Below are 18,022 nucleotides of genomic sequence, written 5' to 3' on the forward strand. Positions count from 1 at the left end.
GACCGGAGGGTCCCACCTTGCAACCCCAAACAACATACCCATGGCATCAGGTGACTTCATCGTCCCAACCTAGTCTCCCCAAATGTATCCATGGTTTGTCTGATTGTCAATGGAGCAGATCCGCATCCTTCCAGTCAGGGCCATGTACCCTTAGGCCGGAATCATATAGAATCCAAATCTGTGTCTCTCTGGATCAAGCCATGCTACCACGCTGATGTCCTGAAGAGTCTGACTGATCTTTGATTCTCCTTGTAAAGTCTCTCTTTCAATTCTGACTGGTACAGAGGCATATGTCCCTTAAATAGTTACAATCGTCCTTTGAAGTGCCCTACCACAAGAGGTAGTAATGGCCAACACTATAACAGCTTTTAAAAAAGGGCTAGATGAGTTCCTCGATACACATAACATTGTGGGTTACAGTTAAATTAGATAAAATGTTACAACTATAGTAGTACATTTAGTACGATAATAGTAATTGCATAACTGGTATCATAATTAGGTTTGACCCAGGGTTCTAGGACTGATCGCCTTTTCTAGGGGTCAAATTGGCAAATGTCTCCTGGGGTTTTAATGACAAAATATAAAACTAATTTAAAAAATTATAAACGGGTTCATTTTTAATTGTAATAGTGCAGCAGTAATAAAAATGGTAATAATAATACATTTGTGAGGCCTAGTCCCAGTTAGTTAGTAAGTTAGTGTAGTGTTAGTGTAGGGAGTACAATTGGAGGAGGAAAAGATGAACTTGATGGACCTAGCTCTTTATTCAAATTACGCTACTATGTTACTATGAATCAGTGTCCTGTACTGTTCATACTGGAGCTGATCACATACATTCTGCATTTAGTCTAGGGAGGGAGAGAGAGTTGCAGGAGCATGGAGAGTGGCAGAATACAGTCTGTAGGCAGGGATTAGGGCTTTGCAGTCCGTTGCTAAATACACTGGTGTGAAAAACTGTTTGCTCCCTTCCTGATTTCTCATCCTTTCGCATGTTTGTCACACTTGAATATTTCAGATCACAAAACAAATTTAAATATTAGACACAGAAAACACAAGTAACCACAAAATGCAGTTTTTAAATGTAGGTCTTTATTATTAAGGGAAAGAGAAATCCAAACCTACAGGGCCCTGTGTGAAAAAGTGATTGCCCCCTAAACCTAATAACTGGTTGGGCCGCCCTCAGCAGCAACAACTGCAATCAAGCGTTTGCGATAACTGGTAATGATGTAAAACATCAATTTGACCCATGATATAGCTGTGGCAGTTTTGTTTCTGTTTTCTTGTGAAAAAAATTAATATATTATGATCTGTCGAGTATTACGTACTTTGTGGTACAATTTGGTTTTATATAACACTCCAAAAAAGTGTTGAAATTTTTTTATGGATTAAATTACTCACCCATAGAGTTTTCTGTACTCTGGGGTACATTATGTGAAATATACCATATTTTTCAGACCGTAAGACACACTTTTTCCCCCCAAATTTTGGAGGAAAATGGGGGGTGCATCTTATGGTCTGAATCTAGCTAGGGAGTACTGGGGAGAATGTACCTGGGAGTTGCGGTGGTGGTAGAGCGGGATCGCAGGAACCAGGGTCCCTCCCTCAGGAACCCGGTGGCGACAGAAGTGGTGCCGCGAGCCCAGTATCAGTAGCCAGGCAGATCTTTCCCGGCAGCCATTTTCCTGGAGTTGTGGGCCTCAGGGAAATGGCCACCGAGATCCCAGTCTGCGCATGTGCCGGCTCAGACGGCCATTTCTACGTAAACCATGGCTTCAGGAAGATGGCCACTGGAAAAACAATGCACTTCGCACTGCCTCACTGCTGACACTGGCCCCGCAGCATCTCACTGCTTCTGCTGGCACCGGGTTCCTGAGGGAGGGACCCTGCTTCCTGCAATCCTGTTCCACCACCACAATCCCCTGCTGTTGGGCCACTCCCTTCTCTCACCCATGGCCTGCAGCATTGCTCCACTTCTGCCACTGCCGGCTTCCTGAGGGACTATGCCTCCTGTGACCCCTGCTCTATTGCTGGTAAGATACCTATTCGGACTATAAGACGGACCCCCATCTAATAAAAAAATATATTTTTCCTATTTTCCACCCTAAAATTTGGGGTGTGTCTTATGGTCCGATGCATATTATAGTCTGAAAAATATGGTAACACGCCAAAAGAGCATTAAAAATTTTTGCTGGATTAAATTACTCACCCATACAGTATTCAGTGCTCTGGGGTACATTTCTGTGATATATAACACTCCGTTAAAAATTGTTTCTGCATTCAATTAGTCATCCATACAGTGTAACGTGCTTAGTTGGTGAGAGAGATGACATAATTACTTGAGACTCCCAAGGGAATGACCAGAGAAATATTGGAGCCAGAGGAAGCTGGCACAACAGCAGAGGTGGCAGGAGCCTGTGGTCCGATCGCCACGCACGTCACGGTGCACATAGGCATGGGGAGCACTGAATATTCATGCTCCTTAATAGCGGCACACAGTGTTTCAGCAGCACAGCTCCTGCTGCTGTTGGGTGATTGCGTGTGCCCGCTATTAAAGGGCATGAATATTCGCCCCTCTCCACGCCCATGGTCGTGGGGAGGGGGTGAATATTCATGCCCTTTAACAGCGGGCACACGCGATCGCCCAGCAGCATCAGGAGCCGCGCAGCGGCTACGCTGTGTGCTGGCTATTAAAGGAGCATGAAGTCACTGCTCCCCGCGCACACAGTCCCGGGGTGGGGAGCAGTGACTTCCGGCAGCTGATCTTGTGAGCGGCGCATGGCAGTGACGTCATGCGCGGCTCACATGGAGAGATCAGTGCGGGCAGACTGGATGCAGCGCTGGAGGAGAGAGAAGAAAGGTGAGTAGGAGTGTTTATTTTTTATGTGCAGCCTGATGGGGATTAGGGGGACCATGCATACTAGGATAAGGATGAGGGGGCCATACATACCAGGGTAAGGATGTGGGGGCCATACATACCAGGATAAGGATGAGGGGTGCCATGCATACCAGGATAAGGATGAGGGGGCCATGCATACCAGGATAGGGATGAGGGGTGCCATGCATACCAGGATAAGGATGAGGGGGCCATGCATACCAGGATAAGGATGAGGGGGCCATGCATACCAGGATAGGGATGAGGGGTGCCATGCATACCAGGATAGGGATGAGAGGTGCAATGCATACCAGGATGGGGATGAGGGGTGCCATGCATACCGGGATAGGGATGAGGGGTGCCATGCATACCAGGATTGGGATGAGGGGTGCCATGCATACCAGGATAGGGATGAGGGGTGCCATACATACCAGGATTGGGATGAGGGGTGCCATGCATACCAGGATTGGGATGAGGGGTGCCATGCATACCAGGATAGGGATGAGGGGTGCCATGCATACCAGGATAGGGATGAGGGGTGCCATGCATACCAGGATAGGGATGAGGGATGCCATGGATACCAGAATAGGGATGAGGGGTGCCATGCATACCAGGATAAGGATGCGGGGTGCCATGCATATCATGATGGAGGGGTGCCATGCATATCAGGATGGGGATGGGAGCCACGTATAATAGGAAGGGGGAGCATATCTACCAGGATGGGGGATATTATCAGGACATTACCCCTATCCCAGTGTCAGCAGCAGACCCGCTCCCCCTTAACAGTGCATCGTGACCACATTTTTTGCTTAAATTTTTTTTCTATTTTCCTCCTCTAAAACCTAGATGCGTCTTATGGTCTGGTGCGTCTTAATAGTCCGAAAAATACGGTAAATAAATAATGGAGAACCCATCTCTTCAAACAAGCTTGCAGCCTGCCATGACTTTGCTTGCTGCCACCTCAACAACACCGGAGCTACTGCAATTCCCCAACCTACTGTCTCCCTCGCCGTTCCTGTAGAATGTAAGCCCGCAAGGGCAGGGTCCTCTTCCCTCTGTACCAGTCTATCATGGTTAAGTTTGTTTACGGTAAATGATATCTGTATTTGGTATGTAACCCCTTCTTATGTACAGCGCCATGGAATCAATGGCGCTATATAAATAAATAATAATAATGGAGAAAAAAAGGTGGGTTACTTGTTATATATACTGTAGAACTTAGTGTGTGTCAAATTTTGTTGGTTTGAAATAAAAGCAAAACTTGTCCTGCTACAGGTGTACATATTTGGTCACTATTTTTCCCGTTGTGGTGTCCCTGCCTTGTACCAGCACATGTCCAGGAATATCACTCTTGTCCTTACCTACGCATTTACTGGGATTGTCCACTTAACAACTTACATGAGTACAAGCGCTTGTGGCCAGGGACGCTACATTTCCTTGAGGCACACTGGATGAACATTGTGGAAGCCGGGGCCGAGTCCCACCCTTGCACGGCATATGTGCTGCTGATGCCAAGGATTGCTAGCCTAACTTCTATTAGGGTTTCCTCCAACTCCTACACCTGTTCCTGCACCCCCTCCTGCTCATTCTCCATCTCCGATGTGCTATCTCAGAGCTTGTTGTCCACATCAGCCCGAAGCTGAAAGCTCGGCAGCACTGCCTAAGCAAAGCTGCAACAGGCTCTGTTGAAGCTAATTTGCCTAGGAGACAAACCGCACACCGCGGCAGAGTTATTCAAACGAATAAAAGACCAAACAGATCTGTGGCTCTCGCCGCTGAACCTCCGACCAGGCATGGTTATGTGTGATAATGGCCATAACCTAGTGGCAGCTGTGAAGATTGGTTAACTCACACACGTACCATGCTTGGCCCACGTACTCATCTTGTACCCAGATTTTCCAGAGCTTCTGGTCAAGGTACGCCGCATCAGAGCCCATTGATGCAAATCAGCTACAGCAACCGCTGCTCTGGCAGCGCTGCAGCAGCGTATGCAAGTGCCAGCTGACCAACTGGTGTGCAACGTCACCACATGCTGGAACTCCACACTACACATGCTGGCAAGGCTTTGTGAGCAGCAGAGGCCAGTTGTGGAATACCACCTCCAACATGCCCATAGGTATTCTGGTCAGCCTCCACACATAACAACTGAAGAGTGGGGATGTCTGACATTTGTGCGATTTTCCAAGACTTTGAAGACTCCACAAAGATGGTGAGCAGCAATGATGCCATCATCAGTGCAACAATCCCGTTTTTGTGCCTACTAAACCAGTCGCTTCGACAATAAAACATGAAGCTTTGCATGCGGACCAGGTGGAGACGGATCAAGACAAGAGACAGGAAGATACTACCCAGCCCAGCCTCATCTCATGTGCTCAGCGCGGATTGGGTAACAATGAGGAGGTGGAGGCTGAGGAAGAGGAGGAACAGGAGCTGGATGACAACAGAGCCTAGTAGCTACACAAGCTTCGTCACGTCTCTCCTATGTGGGTGAAAAGTGGAATGAGTAGGAGGAGAATGAGGAAGAAGAGATGGATGAGAAGGAGATGAAGAGTAGTCATCAGAGTGGAGACAGGGAAGTATTGGCTGTAGGGACCTTGGCACATACAAATCTGCTCATCATTATTGTCACTCCCTTCATTTTCCATGTTGCACTTTCAAAGAAGAAACAGAATAAACAGTATATGCAGCAATAAAGGTCCCCCTATTTAATACTTGGTTGCACACCTTTTGGCATTGCTGACAGCCTCCAAAATGTTTCTTGTAGCCATCTATAAGCTTATTGCACTTCTCAGCCGGAATTTTCTCCCACTCTTCCTTTGCAGTTTGTTGAAGCTCTTGAATGTTTGCAGGGTTTTTTTTCCCAATGGCAGATTTCTGCTCACCCCAAAGATTTTTAATGGGATTGAGGTCAGGACACGTTGCTGGCCATTTTTTCTTTTTCAACCATTCCAGTGTAGTTTTGGATGTGTGCTTTGGGTCATTGTCTTGCTGGAGGACTCGTGATCTTCAACTCAAACCAATATTTCTTACACTGGGTAGGACATTTCGCTCTATAATCTCTTGATAATTCTCTGATTTCATGATACCTGTGATATGGTCAAGGCCTCCAGCACCAGACGCAGCAAAGCAACCCCATAGCATTATGGATCCTTCACCATGCATAGCTCTTGGTAAGATGTTCTTTTCTTTATTGCGCCGTCATTGCACATCTGTAAACAAACTGTTGCTTTGCATTGCCAAAAAGCTCTATTTTTGTTTCATCTGTCTACGGAACATTTTCCCAGAAGGATTGTGATTTGTCAAGGTACTCTTTGGCAAAGATCAGATGTTCCTTTTTATGTCTTTTCTTCAGCAATAGTTTCTTCCTTGGTATTAGCCTATAAAGCTCTGATTGGTTTAGTGTGCAGCGTATGGTACTTGTTGAAACCATGACCCCAGACTGTTCCAGGTTGGCCTTCAGGTCTTTGGATGTTTGATGGTGTTTTTTCCACCATTCGCACCAACCTTCGAAGACATCTCTTGTCAATTTTCCTCTTTCCCCCACGTCCAGGGAGGTTCTTGACAGGTCTATGCTTGGCAAACTTCTTAATAAGATTGCGCACTGTTGAAACTGGGATAGAAAGGTCTTTCGAGATGGCCTTATACCCTTTGAAAGTCTTGTGTTTGCTAATAATAGCAGTTCTGATGTCCTCAGACAGTTCCTTTGTCTTCACCATTGTGACAAAGGAACAGAGCCTACCATTTGGCTTTTTAAAACACTGAAGTCATCATTCAATGGCTAATTCATGTCACATGGGCACCGACAATTAATCACAGGTGAATCTCTTTTGTGATTTACCAAAGGCGAGTCAAAATATGTTTCCATACTAAATAAATTTAAAGGCTGCCAATACCAGTGACATAGCAAGCTTTAGGTTTTTCTATTTTTCCCTCCCATTGTTTTTGGTTTTAGAATAATAATTGTTTATCATTTGCTCTTTTGTATTTAACACGAGTGCGCTATACAAAAAAACTGTTTCACAGGTTTATTTTTTTTCAGGAGATATTCCACATCATGTACTTAAACTTCATGGGTACCAATATCGATAAGCAGGACTGTATGGCAGACTTTATGTACCACTGCCTTTCCCATGACCCTCGTGTTACATTCATCTGGCACAGAAAAGAGAGTACTGGTTGTTCACCCTGCTAGACCCACGCTACAAGGAGAACTTTACATCTCTTCTTCCTGAGGGGGGACAGGTCTTCTAAAATGGTGCTATACCAGTAGGCCGTTGTGGAAAATATGTTGAAAAAATTCCCCATCAGACACTAGCGGCAGAGGGCAAGATTCCTTGCCCATCAAAAGAAGAGAGGCGAGTGAGACACACAGCAGAGGCACACTGTCAAAGACCTGGGCCAATTTCATGACATCCTCTCAGCGTCCATGCCCTGATGACCGGGTATTTTTAAAGAGGGAAAAGTTTTTAAAGATGGTCAAGCAATACCTGGACGACAAAACAAGAGTACTCCCCAATACCTCTGCGACCTTCAGCTATTGGGTCTCAAAGCTGGACACCTGGCATTAGCTATTAGCTGTCGCTCTATGCCTTCGAGGTGTTTTGCTGCCCTGCCACTAACATCGTCTGAGCAGATTTTTAGGGCCACCGGGGGGTCATAACAGATGGGCGCTTTCGCCTATCAACAGAAAGTGCTGACAGGCTCACTCTGATAACATTGAAAAAACCCTGGATTAGATTTGACTTTTCCACACCACCAGATGACAGCAGCCCATAAAGTGTTTTCAATGTTCAATATTTGAATGAGGCCCACCAGTTGTTACCGTCTTGGGTCTATGGATGACTGGATGGCCCTACTTATAATTCTTTCTTGGCTTTGCACTTTGTGCAAAGCCTTTATGAGTGTAGAAGCACCACATACACTTTCTTAATTTTTTTATGAGGCATTACAGTTGCTGCCTTCAAGGGTCTATGGATGACTCTGTGTAGCGTCGGCGTCCCTGCCTCCTGCTAGGCAGGGATGCCGTTCCCCTCACCTCTCCGCTCCGTGCCGGCGGCTTCCTCCCGCTCTGCTGGCAGCGTGCGCTGCTTCCCGGCCTCTGTGCTTAGGGCACGCACGCTCCCCCTCTCTTAAAGGGGCTAATGGCCGGAGGACCTCACCATATATAAGGCACCTCCTCCAAAATGGAGGTGCCCGAGTAATGTTGTTGCAAAGCCTTTCAACTCTGCTTCAGCCCTCAGGTCCCGTTACCAGATACCTGCCAGTTACCTGCCAGATCTCTGCTTGATACCTACCTGATTCCTGTCTATCTGCTTGCATTCCTGCGGTCCGACAGTCTGCCTTCCAACACCTGTCAGTCTGTCTATGGATCTGCCCGCCCGCTCACCTGGGAGCGCTCACCTGCTACCTGCCTGCTAGCCTACCTGGAGGCTCTGCCGTCACTTGCCGTGACCACCTGCCTGTCCAGAGACTCCTGCCCGCTCACCTGGGAGCGCTCATCTGCTACCTGCCTGCTAGCCTACCTGGAGGCTCTGCCGTCACTTGCCGTGACCACCTGCCTGTCCAGAGACTCTTGCCTGCTCACCTGGGAGCGCTCACCTGCTACCTGCCTGCTAGCCTTTCTAGAGACTCTTTCCCTGCTGTCACTTGCCGTGACCACCTGCCCGTCTAGAGACTCTTTCCCTGCTGTCACTTGCCGTGACCACCCGCCCGTCTAGTGACTCTTATCCTGCTGTCACTTGCCGTGACCACCTGCCTGTTTAGAGACTCTTACCCTGCTGTCACTTGCCGTGACCATCCGCCTGTCAAGAGACTGTCCCCGTCACTTGCCGTGACCTCCTGCCCTTCTACCCAGAGACTGTCCCTGTCACTTGCCGTGACTACCTGCCCGCCTTCCCTGGGAGCCACCCGCTTCCTTACAAGGACTGCCCCTTTGTATAGTTGCTCAGAGGTTCCACCTCCCAGACCCGTTACACTCTGCTTGTAATTTTTGGCAGGATTTGCACTTAGTTCACAGCTTTTATGAGTCTAGGAATTCCAATACATAATTTGAATGGAATGTTTATGAGGCCCTCCTTTATGTCTACCATAGGGTGTATTTGAGTCCCTCTGCATCCCTAATTTTTGCTTCCTTCATAAATTACAATGAAATTTCCAATTTTTAATAAAAAATTAAATTTGGTTTACTTAAATCATATATATTTTTAAATTTAGCTTTATATTCAAGTCATAATACAGGAAAAATGTTTCTTAACATTTTTTCCTATAAACTCCAATTTCTCGTCAATTTTGAATGTTTTATTGACAGTCCTTAAAGTGTGACACCATTGTTCTCAGAAGTGATCGTGGAGTCAGAGATGCTTCCAGGGGTCTTCCACATGCTGGTTTCCTTCCATTCAGCACTTTTTTCCATACATTTCAACATTTTCACTGCCCCCTGACCTCCTTGTAGGTTCTGCCGGAAAAATGCTTGGATTTCCCATTGGGAATATTTATTGAAGTGCCATTAGAGGAATTATTTCCATTGTATTAATACGCATAAATTGGAATGGTCTTTAATTACCAATGCTTCTTGAAGAGGCACAAAACCAAAAATATAGTGCTGTGGTCTAATAAAAAACAGCAATACCGACACCTAGAAGGATAATGTACACGGTTCTTTTATTCTAATTTTTAGTATCCAAATTTGACCTAAAGAAAAGGGTCAGAGTGGATAGACTGCGGAAAGAGTACGGTGGATTCGTGAATACACATTTTTAGCATATCCTAATAAAGGTTCATTTTTAACATATTCAACTTCAGTCAGTAAATTGATGTTCAATACATCAGAAAGTGGGGCCAGTGAAGCCGGCGCTGAAAGGGGGCCGGGCTCGTGTGATATTAAAACCTCATATGAGCTCTGGGAATGCGAGTCCAGACAACACTGGAAGGGGAGTATGAGTGTTAATATTTTAAAGAGGCCAAACATGAGGAATGACAAAGGGTTGTCCTTGTAGTTAACAACCTCTTTAAGATGATACAATTTTCGGTTAAAACATTTCCCACATTCTGAACATGAAAAAGGCTTCTCCTCCGTGTGAATTCTTTGGTGACTAAGAAGAGATGATTTGTTCACAAAACATTTTCCCCATTCTTAACATGAAAAAGACTTCTCCTCTTCACCCCTGTGTGAATTCTCTGGTGGTTACCCAAATGTGATTTTTTTGTAAAATATTTCCCACATTCTGAACATGAAAAAGGCTTCATCCCTGTATGAGTTCGTTGATGTACAACAAGAGTTGATTTCTCGATGAAACATTTCCCACATTCTGAACAGGAAAAAGGCTTCTCCTCCGTGTGAATTCTTTGGTGACTAAGAGATGATTTGTTCATAAAACATTTTCCCCATTCTTAACATGAAAAAGGTTTCTCCTCTTCTCCCCTGTGTGAATTTTCTGGTGCTTAACAAAATATGGTTTCTGGTTAAAACATTTCCCACATTCTGAACAGGAGAAAGGCTTCTCCCCTGTGTGGATTCTCTGGTGGTTACCCAAATGTGATTTTTTTGCAAAATATTTCCCACATTCTGAACATGAAAAAGGCTTCACCCCTGTATGAGTTCGTTGATGTACAACAAGAGTTGATTTCTCGGTGAAACATTTCCCACATTCTGAACAGGAAAAAGGCTTCTCCCCTGTATGGATTCTCTGGTGCTTAACAAAATCTGATTTTTGGTTAAAACATTTCCCACATTCTGAACAGGAAAAAGGCTTCTCCCCTGTATGGATTCTCTTGTGCCTAACAAAATCTGATTTTTGGTTAAAACATTTCCCACATTCTGAACAGGAAAAAGGCTTCTCCCCTGTGTGAGTTCTCTGGTGCTTAACAAAATCTGATTTCTGGTAAAAACGTTTCCCACATTCTGAACATGAAAAAGGCTTCTCCCCTGTGTGAGTTCTATGGTGTCTGGTAAGACTTGATTTATCTGTAAAACGTTTTCCACATTCTGAACAGGAAAAAGGCTTTTCACCTGTGTGAATTCTCTGGTGATTACTCAAATTTGATTTCTCTGTAAAATATTTCCCACATTCTAAACATGAAAAAGGCTTCTCCCCTTTGTGAGTTCTCTGATGTCTGATAATACTTGATTTATATGTAAAACATTTCCCACATACTGAACAGGAAAAAGGCTTCTCCCCTGTGTGAGTTTTCTGGTGCTTAACAAAATGTGATTTCTGATTAAAACATTTCCCACATTCTGAACATGAAAAAGGCTTCTCCCCTGTGTGGGTTCTCTGGTGTCTAACAAGGTGTGATTTCCTTACAAAACATTTCCCACATTTTAAACATGAAAATTGCTTCTCCCCTGTGTGAATTCTCTGGTGCCTAACAAAATCTGATTTTTGGTTAAAACATCTCCCACACTTGGAACAATAAAATCTATTCTCCACTGTGGCTGTGTGAATTTTTTCTGAAAGTGAAAATGGCTTCTTTGATTTAGGAGCAATTCGTTTTTTAATGCTTATTTTGAAACTTTGATTTTCCTTAGTAGTCGGTAGTAAATCTGAAGATAGGACCTGTTTCATAGGATCAGATGACAGATCATTGCTGTGAGGGGATGATGGTATATCTGGAGTAATGGCATTCACTTCAATTGTATCCTGTGGGATCTCAAGATCATCTGATTTAAAAATTGAAGATGTCGGCTGTCCCTCTGATCTCCTGGTACAGTCATCTGCCAAGAAGAAAAGCAATTATTATTTTTAATAAAATATCCTTGAATTTTATATTTTTGAACATTTCTACTGTCTGTAAAAATGGCAAGTTATGTAAAAATATTGAATTATTCACCAGGACAATGACAGTTCATAGTCTAATAGAAAACCTCATAGGATGAACCAGTAGAGCGTGGTGTTCAACTGTTTGTTATTCTGCCTCCCAAATAAAGCATAAAAAGCCACCAAACAATGTTATGTAGGTGAATAAAATACCAATAAAAACTTCTACTCATCTCACAAAAAAACAAGTCCCCACTCACGTCCATAATCTGTCAGTGGAAAAACAGAGGTTTCCACATTATTAGTGTCTCAAAGGCTCTTGATAAGTAACATGGCTTCCATAATCCAATCCACCAATATCCACTCTGCCAAAGTCAAATCACCCCCTCTCTTCTGAGCCTTGCAATGCGCCCAAACCACATTCAGTATCCATGTATTTGGCATTACTATAGTGAGAAGAACCCACTTAATTTATGGTGTGTCTCTCCTGGAGCACAATCTGGGCACTATGTGTTGGGTAATAAAATGGCATATTTGTAATTTTCACTCTCCAACATCCACTGTGTGCAAATTTCCGGAAAGTGACTGTGGCGTCAAAATAGTCCCTACTCCTATAGATTATTTCACTGAGGGTTATAATCTCCAAAATGGAGTCACTTTACGGGGATTTCTACTGCTCTGGTTTTCTGCCATTTTGTCATATTAGGGCTTCTGAAATTGGTGTGTCCCATTTCTTCTGGGATCTGCTTCTGTTATTCAGGGGCATTATCATGCATGAAATGATCTCGATGATCCAGATGGATGGAGTGGAGGATGGCTGGTTGATTGACACCCCATGAAAACACGGCTACGGCGCTAACAAGGAGGAGGTGGAGTAATGTTTTGGGCTGGAATCATGGGGAGAGAGATTGGCGGCCCTTTTAAGATCCCTGAAGGGGTAAAGATGAACTCCATAATGTATGTTGAGTTTCTCAAACAGCACTTCCTTCCATGGTTCAAGAAGAAGAACCGTGCATTCCGCAGCAAGATCATTTTCATGCATGATAATGCCCCGTCTCATGCTGCACATAACACATCTGCATCTCTGGCTGCTATGGGCATAAAAGGGGACAAACTTATGGTGTGGCACCCATGCTCCCCTGACCTCAACCCCATTGAGAACCTCTGGAGCATCATCAAAAGGAGTGTCTATGATGGCGGGAGGCAGTTCACATCTAAGCAACAGCTCTGGGAGGGTATTCTGTCCTCATGCAAAACAATTAAAGCAGAAACCATCCAAAACCTGACAAATTCAATGGACGAGAGAGTTCAGAAGCTCCTTTCGAACAAGGGGTCCTATGTGCAAATGTAACATCACCTAGAATAAAGTTTTGAGTTGAAAACTGTTTGATTTCAGTTTGTAATAACCAGCTAATGCTTATAACTTCAAAAATGACCATTTTTTTGTTCTTTATTAAAATGAAAAGGTTGAAAACTCTGCTGTGCATAATAATTTGGAACATGCATTTTGAGTGCAGTTTGAGTTTTTTATTTTTTTAAACATATCCTGTTATCATAGGCAGTTTATACAAAAACCTTTCAATTGTACTCTAATAGTTATTTGACTGGAAAATTACAATGACTGCAATTCATATAGGTAATTTGGGAAAATCTGAGAAAATATTATTTGCATAATAATTTGGAACACAGTGTAGTTACTCATTTAGATCTCATGCATTTGGAAGAGGCAATGGCTCGAGCCATGCCAACACATCTCAGGCAGACATGAATAAATGTATATTACAGCCATATTCAACGCACAGTTTAGAGATATATCATGGTACAGGTGTAATTTTTTTATGTAGTTTATCACAATCACAATCCTTCTTGAAATTAATGAGTTTTAAAAGAAACTGAAAAGTCGAGATAAAGGGAAACTCTGTTGCTATTGTAGAGAAATTCACACTTGGCCGTCACTGCACATTTAATGTTGTCGATCATAAAAGTGAAGTTGGCCAAAAAGACTGGACCTGGTCTTGTAGGGACCATATGAGCACATTCAGCAGCACAGAAGGGAGAGAAGGTAGATTCATCCAATAAGATATCAGGGATCTAGGAAGCCAACATCATCATTACCCTCCTCTTTCTCTAAGAGGCCCATCAAAATGTTTTTCTTCATTCTATGTATGCTGTCATTTGGCTTTGTAGTTTACAGATCTGGGCAGGTTACATAGTTACATAGTTTATAAGGCCGAAAAAAGACAAGTGTCCATCCAGTTCAGCCTATTTCTTGTGCACTGCAGCTATTCCGCAGCGTTGATCCAGGGGAAGGCAAAAAAAAACATGCGGTATAGGCCAATTTACATCATTGAGGAAAAATTCACTTCCCGACACCAATCTGGCAGTCAGATTAAATCCCTGGATTAATTAACTATCACTAAGCATAATATGTAATTTTATTGTTCTCAAGAAAGGCGTCCAGGCCTCTCCTGAACTCATTAAGTGAGTTGGACATCACCACTTCCTCTCCCAGAGAGTTCCAGAGTCTCACGGCTCTGACCGTAAAGAATCCCCTTCTATGCTGGTGCAGGAACCTCCTTTCCTCCAGACACATAGTGTGCCCCCTCGTCTTTGTCACCATCCTTGGTATAAACAGGTCATGGGAGAGATCTCTGTACAGCCCCCTGATGTATTTATACATGTTTATGAGGTCTCCCCTAAGCCTTCTCTTTTCCAACATAAATAGGCCTAATTTTGACAACCTCTCTGGGTATTCTAGTCCCTCCATTCCCTTTATTACCTTAGTCGCCCTCCTTTGCCATTTTTTGGCCTAACTCCCCAATTTATCTAAATCCTCCTGTAGCTGTGCCCTATCCTCATCTGTATTAACTACTTTACAAAGTTTAGTATCATCTGCAAATATTGCTATTTTACTGTGCAACCCTTCCACTAGATCATTAATAAATATATTAAATGATATAGGGCCCAAGACAGACAGGTTACGGTCAGCATCTTCTAATCCCAGGGGGAAGGTGGATCCTCCAGGCTGTAAGTTCTATAGAAAAGGGCTTTCAATGCCAAAAGTCATTTGAACAATTTTTGGTGGAGGAGAATGTTGTGGTCTAGAGGCAAAATGGTGAACACACGATTGTGATATGGCCGGACTACACCACCGATAAAGCAGCCACAGCCGGTGACTGAGAAGAATCTGTGACTTCTCTGCATTTAGTGGTTACTACTCACCTGGGTGGTCATATGTAGGAATCTCCTCTTTACACCGCTCATCACCCCTCACATATGTCTCTGTAGTATCAATATGGGTCAGATCTTCACCCTGAAACAAATATTGTAAAAGTCACAGACAGATGGAGAAGTCCCATCTATGATCAGCTCTAATCCTGACGTCTCCACCGCTCTCATTACACAAGTATAAAGCATATAATACTAGTGGATAAAACAAGACTGAGCACAAGACCTTCACAGCCGTCTACACATCATAGAGGAGATCTCAGGACACCTTCTCTCCATCTACCTGATGATCCTGAGGAACATTGAGATCTTCTTGTTTACAGTCCTGTGGAAGAAGAGGATGGGGACATCTCTCTGGTGTTGTCCTCTTACTGGATAGATCTGGAGGAAACACATACAGGGACTGAATTCATTCTTTACATACAGATAATTATAGGCCGTGTGTATTTAGTCCTGTCTATTACCTGGTGATGTGAGGGGCTGGGGAACCTCCATCATGACGTCCTTGTACAGATCTTTGTGTCCTTCTAAATACTCCCACTCCTCCATGGAGAAATAGACGGCAACATCCTGACACCTTATAGGAACCTGACACATACAATGATACCGTCATCCCCCCGATCCCTCCATAGCATTACTGTATAATGTCCCAGCATTCCCAGCAGTGTCACCTCTCCAGTCAGCAGCTCCATCATCTTGTAGGTGAGTTCTAGGATCTTCTGGTCATTGATGTCCTCATGTATCAGGGGGTGAGGTGGAGGCCCCGTGATTGGGCTCAGGGGTCTTCCCCATCCCTCAGACACAGGGTCCTGACAGCGATCACTAGAGGTCTTCTTCACTACTGTGTAATCCTGGTTATGGAGAGACACATTAATAAATCTCCCTCCAGACATTTCCAGAGTCCTCACCTCTCCAGTTCTGTCCATGTTCATGTCAGTTAAGAATGATGTAATGTGACGTCATCAGAATCTCTCACCTCTCCAGTAAGCCGGAAGAGGATCTCTAGGGTGAGGTGCATTATCCGCTCTGCCATCTTGTCTCTGTCCATATTCATCTTTCATGGGTAAATCGGGAAAATTCTCTTATCCAGAAGAACTTCACTGAGAGGATCTGATATTGTAGAGACCTGAATGAGAAGAAGATGATCCGATGTAACATCATAAAAATCCTGTGTAATAATACAATTACTGGAGATAATAAGGGAAACATATGAGGAGATTTATTATTTTACAGTATTTAGTTTTTTCTTTACATCTAGTAATAAAACCTATATATTTTAGGCCACAGACAATAAGCAGTTTCTTACTCGGAGTCTGCAGCTGAATACGTTTCTCAGAGACTAATCTTCCATAAAGCGAATTCTCGTCTCATTTACAGACACTGGAATCAGCATTAGCAATACTGCAGGAGATATTCATTACATGTGACATGAGAAATAACTACTTTATGATGAGGACGACTTCTTCATATTCTACTTTTGCTATAGAAATATATTTGACCAGAGTCCATCACTGACTACATCATCACTGGTTGTCTCTATGAATGTTTCCCGTCTTCCCCGGACTGTAATCTCATCAGATCTCATTTCTGATTCACTCATTCAGAAGTTTGATACATTTATAAAAGCTTTTTTGTTTGCATAAATTGGGACGGTCCTACACTGTCTATATTAAAAACCTTACTGTATATCAAAGTTGAAGTAATGCATATAAAAGGGTAGACGAATAGAACCGGGTCCCAATATCAGTAGACAGTGTAGGACCGTCCCAATTTAGGGTCACCTTGTCGCTGGTGGGACGGCTTGTATACTTTTTTTGATCAAAAATAGTTCACTAAGTACTCTATATTTCATATGCAACTTTGCTTTACATTTATATATAATGATGGTAGGGTATGAGATATTTTTCACTTTACAATAGTGTTCAAAATAATAGCAGTCCAATATGACTAACCAGATTAATCATTGTTTTTGGTATAAATTATATTACCACATGTCACACTTTACCAGTTGGTGCAGAAGATTCTAAGAAAACCAACAGACTCAGCATTCATGATCTGCATGTTTTTGAGTCTGTGTATTTGAATAATTAATTGAAAGGGGATGTGTTCAAAATAATAGCAGTGTAGCGTTCAATTAGTGCGGTCAATCATTCTATGAAGAAATAGGTGTGAATCAGGTGGCCCTTATTTAAGGGTGAAGCCAGCACATGTTGTACATGCATTTCTCCTTGAAAGCCTGAGAAATACGGGTCATTCAAGACATTGTTCTGAATAACAGCGTACTTTGATTAAAAAGTTGACTGGAGAGAGTAAAACTTATAAATAAGTGCAGACAATGATCGGCTGTTCAGCTAAAATGATCTCCAAGGCTTTAAAATGGAAAGCAAAACCAGAGAGATGTGGAAGAAAACGGAAGACTACCATTCGAATGGATCGAAGAATAGCCAGAATGGCAAAGGCTCAGCCAATGATCAGCTCCAGGATGATCAAATACAGTCTCAAGTCACCTGTGAGGACTATGACAGTTAGAAGACACCTGTGTGAAGCTAATCTCTTTGCAAGAAGTCCCCGCAAAGTCCCATTGTTAAAAAAAAAAAAAAAGACCTCCACTGAAGCGGATACAATTTACTGAAGAACACATAAACTGGTCTAAAGAGAAATGGAGAAACATTTTGTAGACTGATGAAAGTAAAATTGTTCTTTTTGGTTCCAAGGGCCGCAGATCTTTTGTCAGACGACCCCCAAACTTTGCATTAAAGCCACAGTACACTCTGAAGACAGTGAAGCATGGTGGTGCCAGCATCATGATATGGGCATGTTTCTCTTACTATGGTGCCGGACCTATTTACCGCATACCAGGGATCATGGACCAGTTTGCATAAATTAAAATACTTGAAGAGGTCATGTGACCTTACGCTGAAGAGGATATGACCTTGAAATGGGTGTTTCAACAAGACAACGACCCTAAATACACGAGTAAATGAGCAAAATCTAGGTTCCAGTCCAACAAAATTGAGGTTATGGAGTGGCCAGCCCAATCCCCGGACCTTAATCTGATAGAACACTTGTGGGGCGACATCAAAAATGCCGTTTCTGAGGCAAAGTCAACAAATGCTAAAAAATTGTGGGATGAAGTCAAAGTATCCTGGGCGGGAATAACAGCTGA

The 18,022-nt window shown here is 43.4% G+C and overlaps 1 protein-coding gene and 1 pseudogene across 1 annotated transcript in view; one reads left to right on the forward strand and one right to left on the reverse strand.

Moving 5' to 3' along the window:
• The window catches only part of LOC141197713 (gastrula zinc finger protein XlCGF66.1-like), a 243,860-nt gene that overhangs the window by 118,289 nt on the left and 107,549 nt on the right, over positions 1-18,022 (forward strand). The window lies entirely within an intron of this gene.
• LOC141197684 (uncharacterized) overlaps positions 9,516-18,022 on the reverse strand; it is a 76,122-nt pseudogene continuing 67,615 nt past the window's right edge.

The sequence above is a fragment of the Phyllobates terribilis genome, unplaced genomic scaffold, assembly GCF_046119375.1.
Source record: "Phyllobates terribilis strain yellow unplaced genomic scaffold, ASM4611937v1 Scaffold_86__1_contigs__length_6382490, whole genome shotgun sequence".
Taxonomy (NCBI): domain Eukaryota; kingdom Metazoa; phylum Chordata; class Amphibia; order Anura; family Dendrobatidae; genus Phyllobates; species Phyllobates terribilis.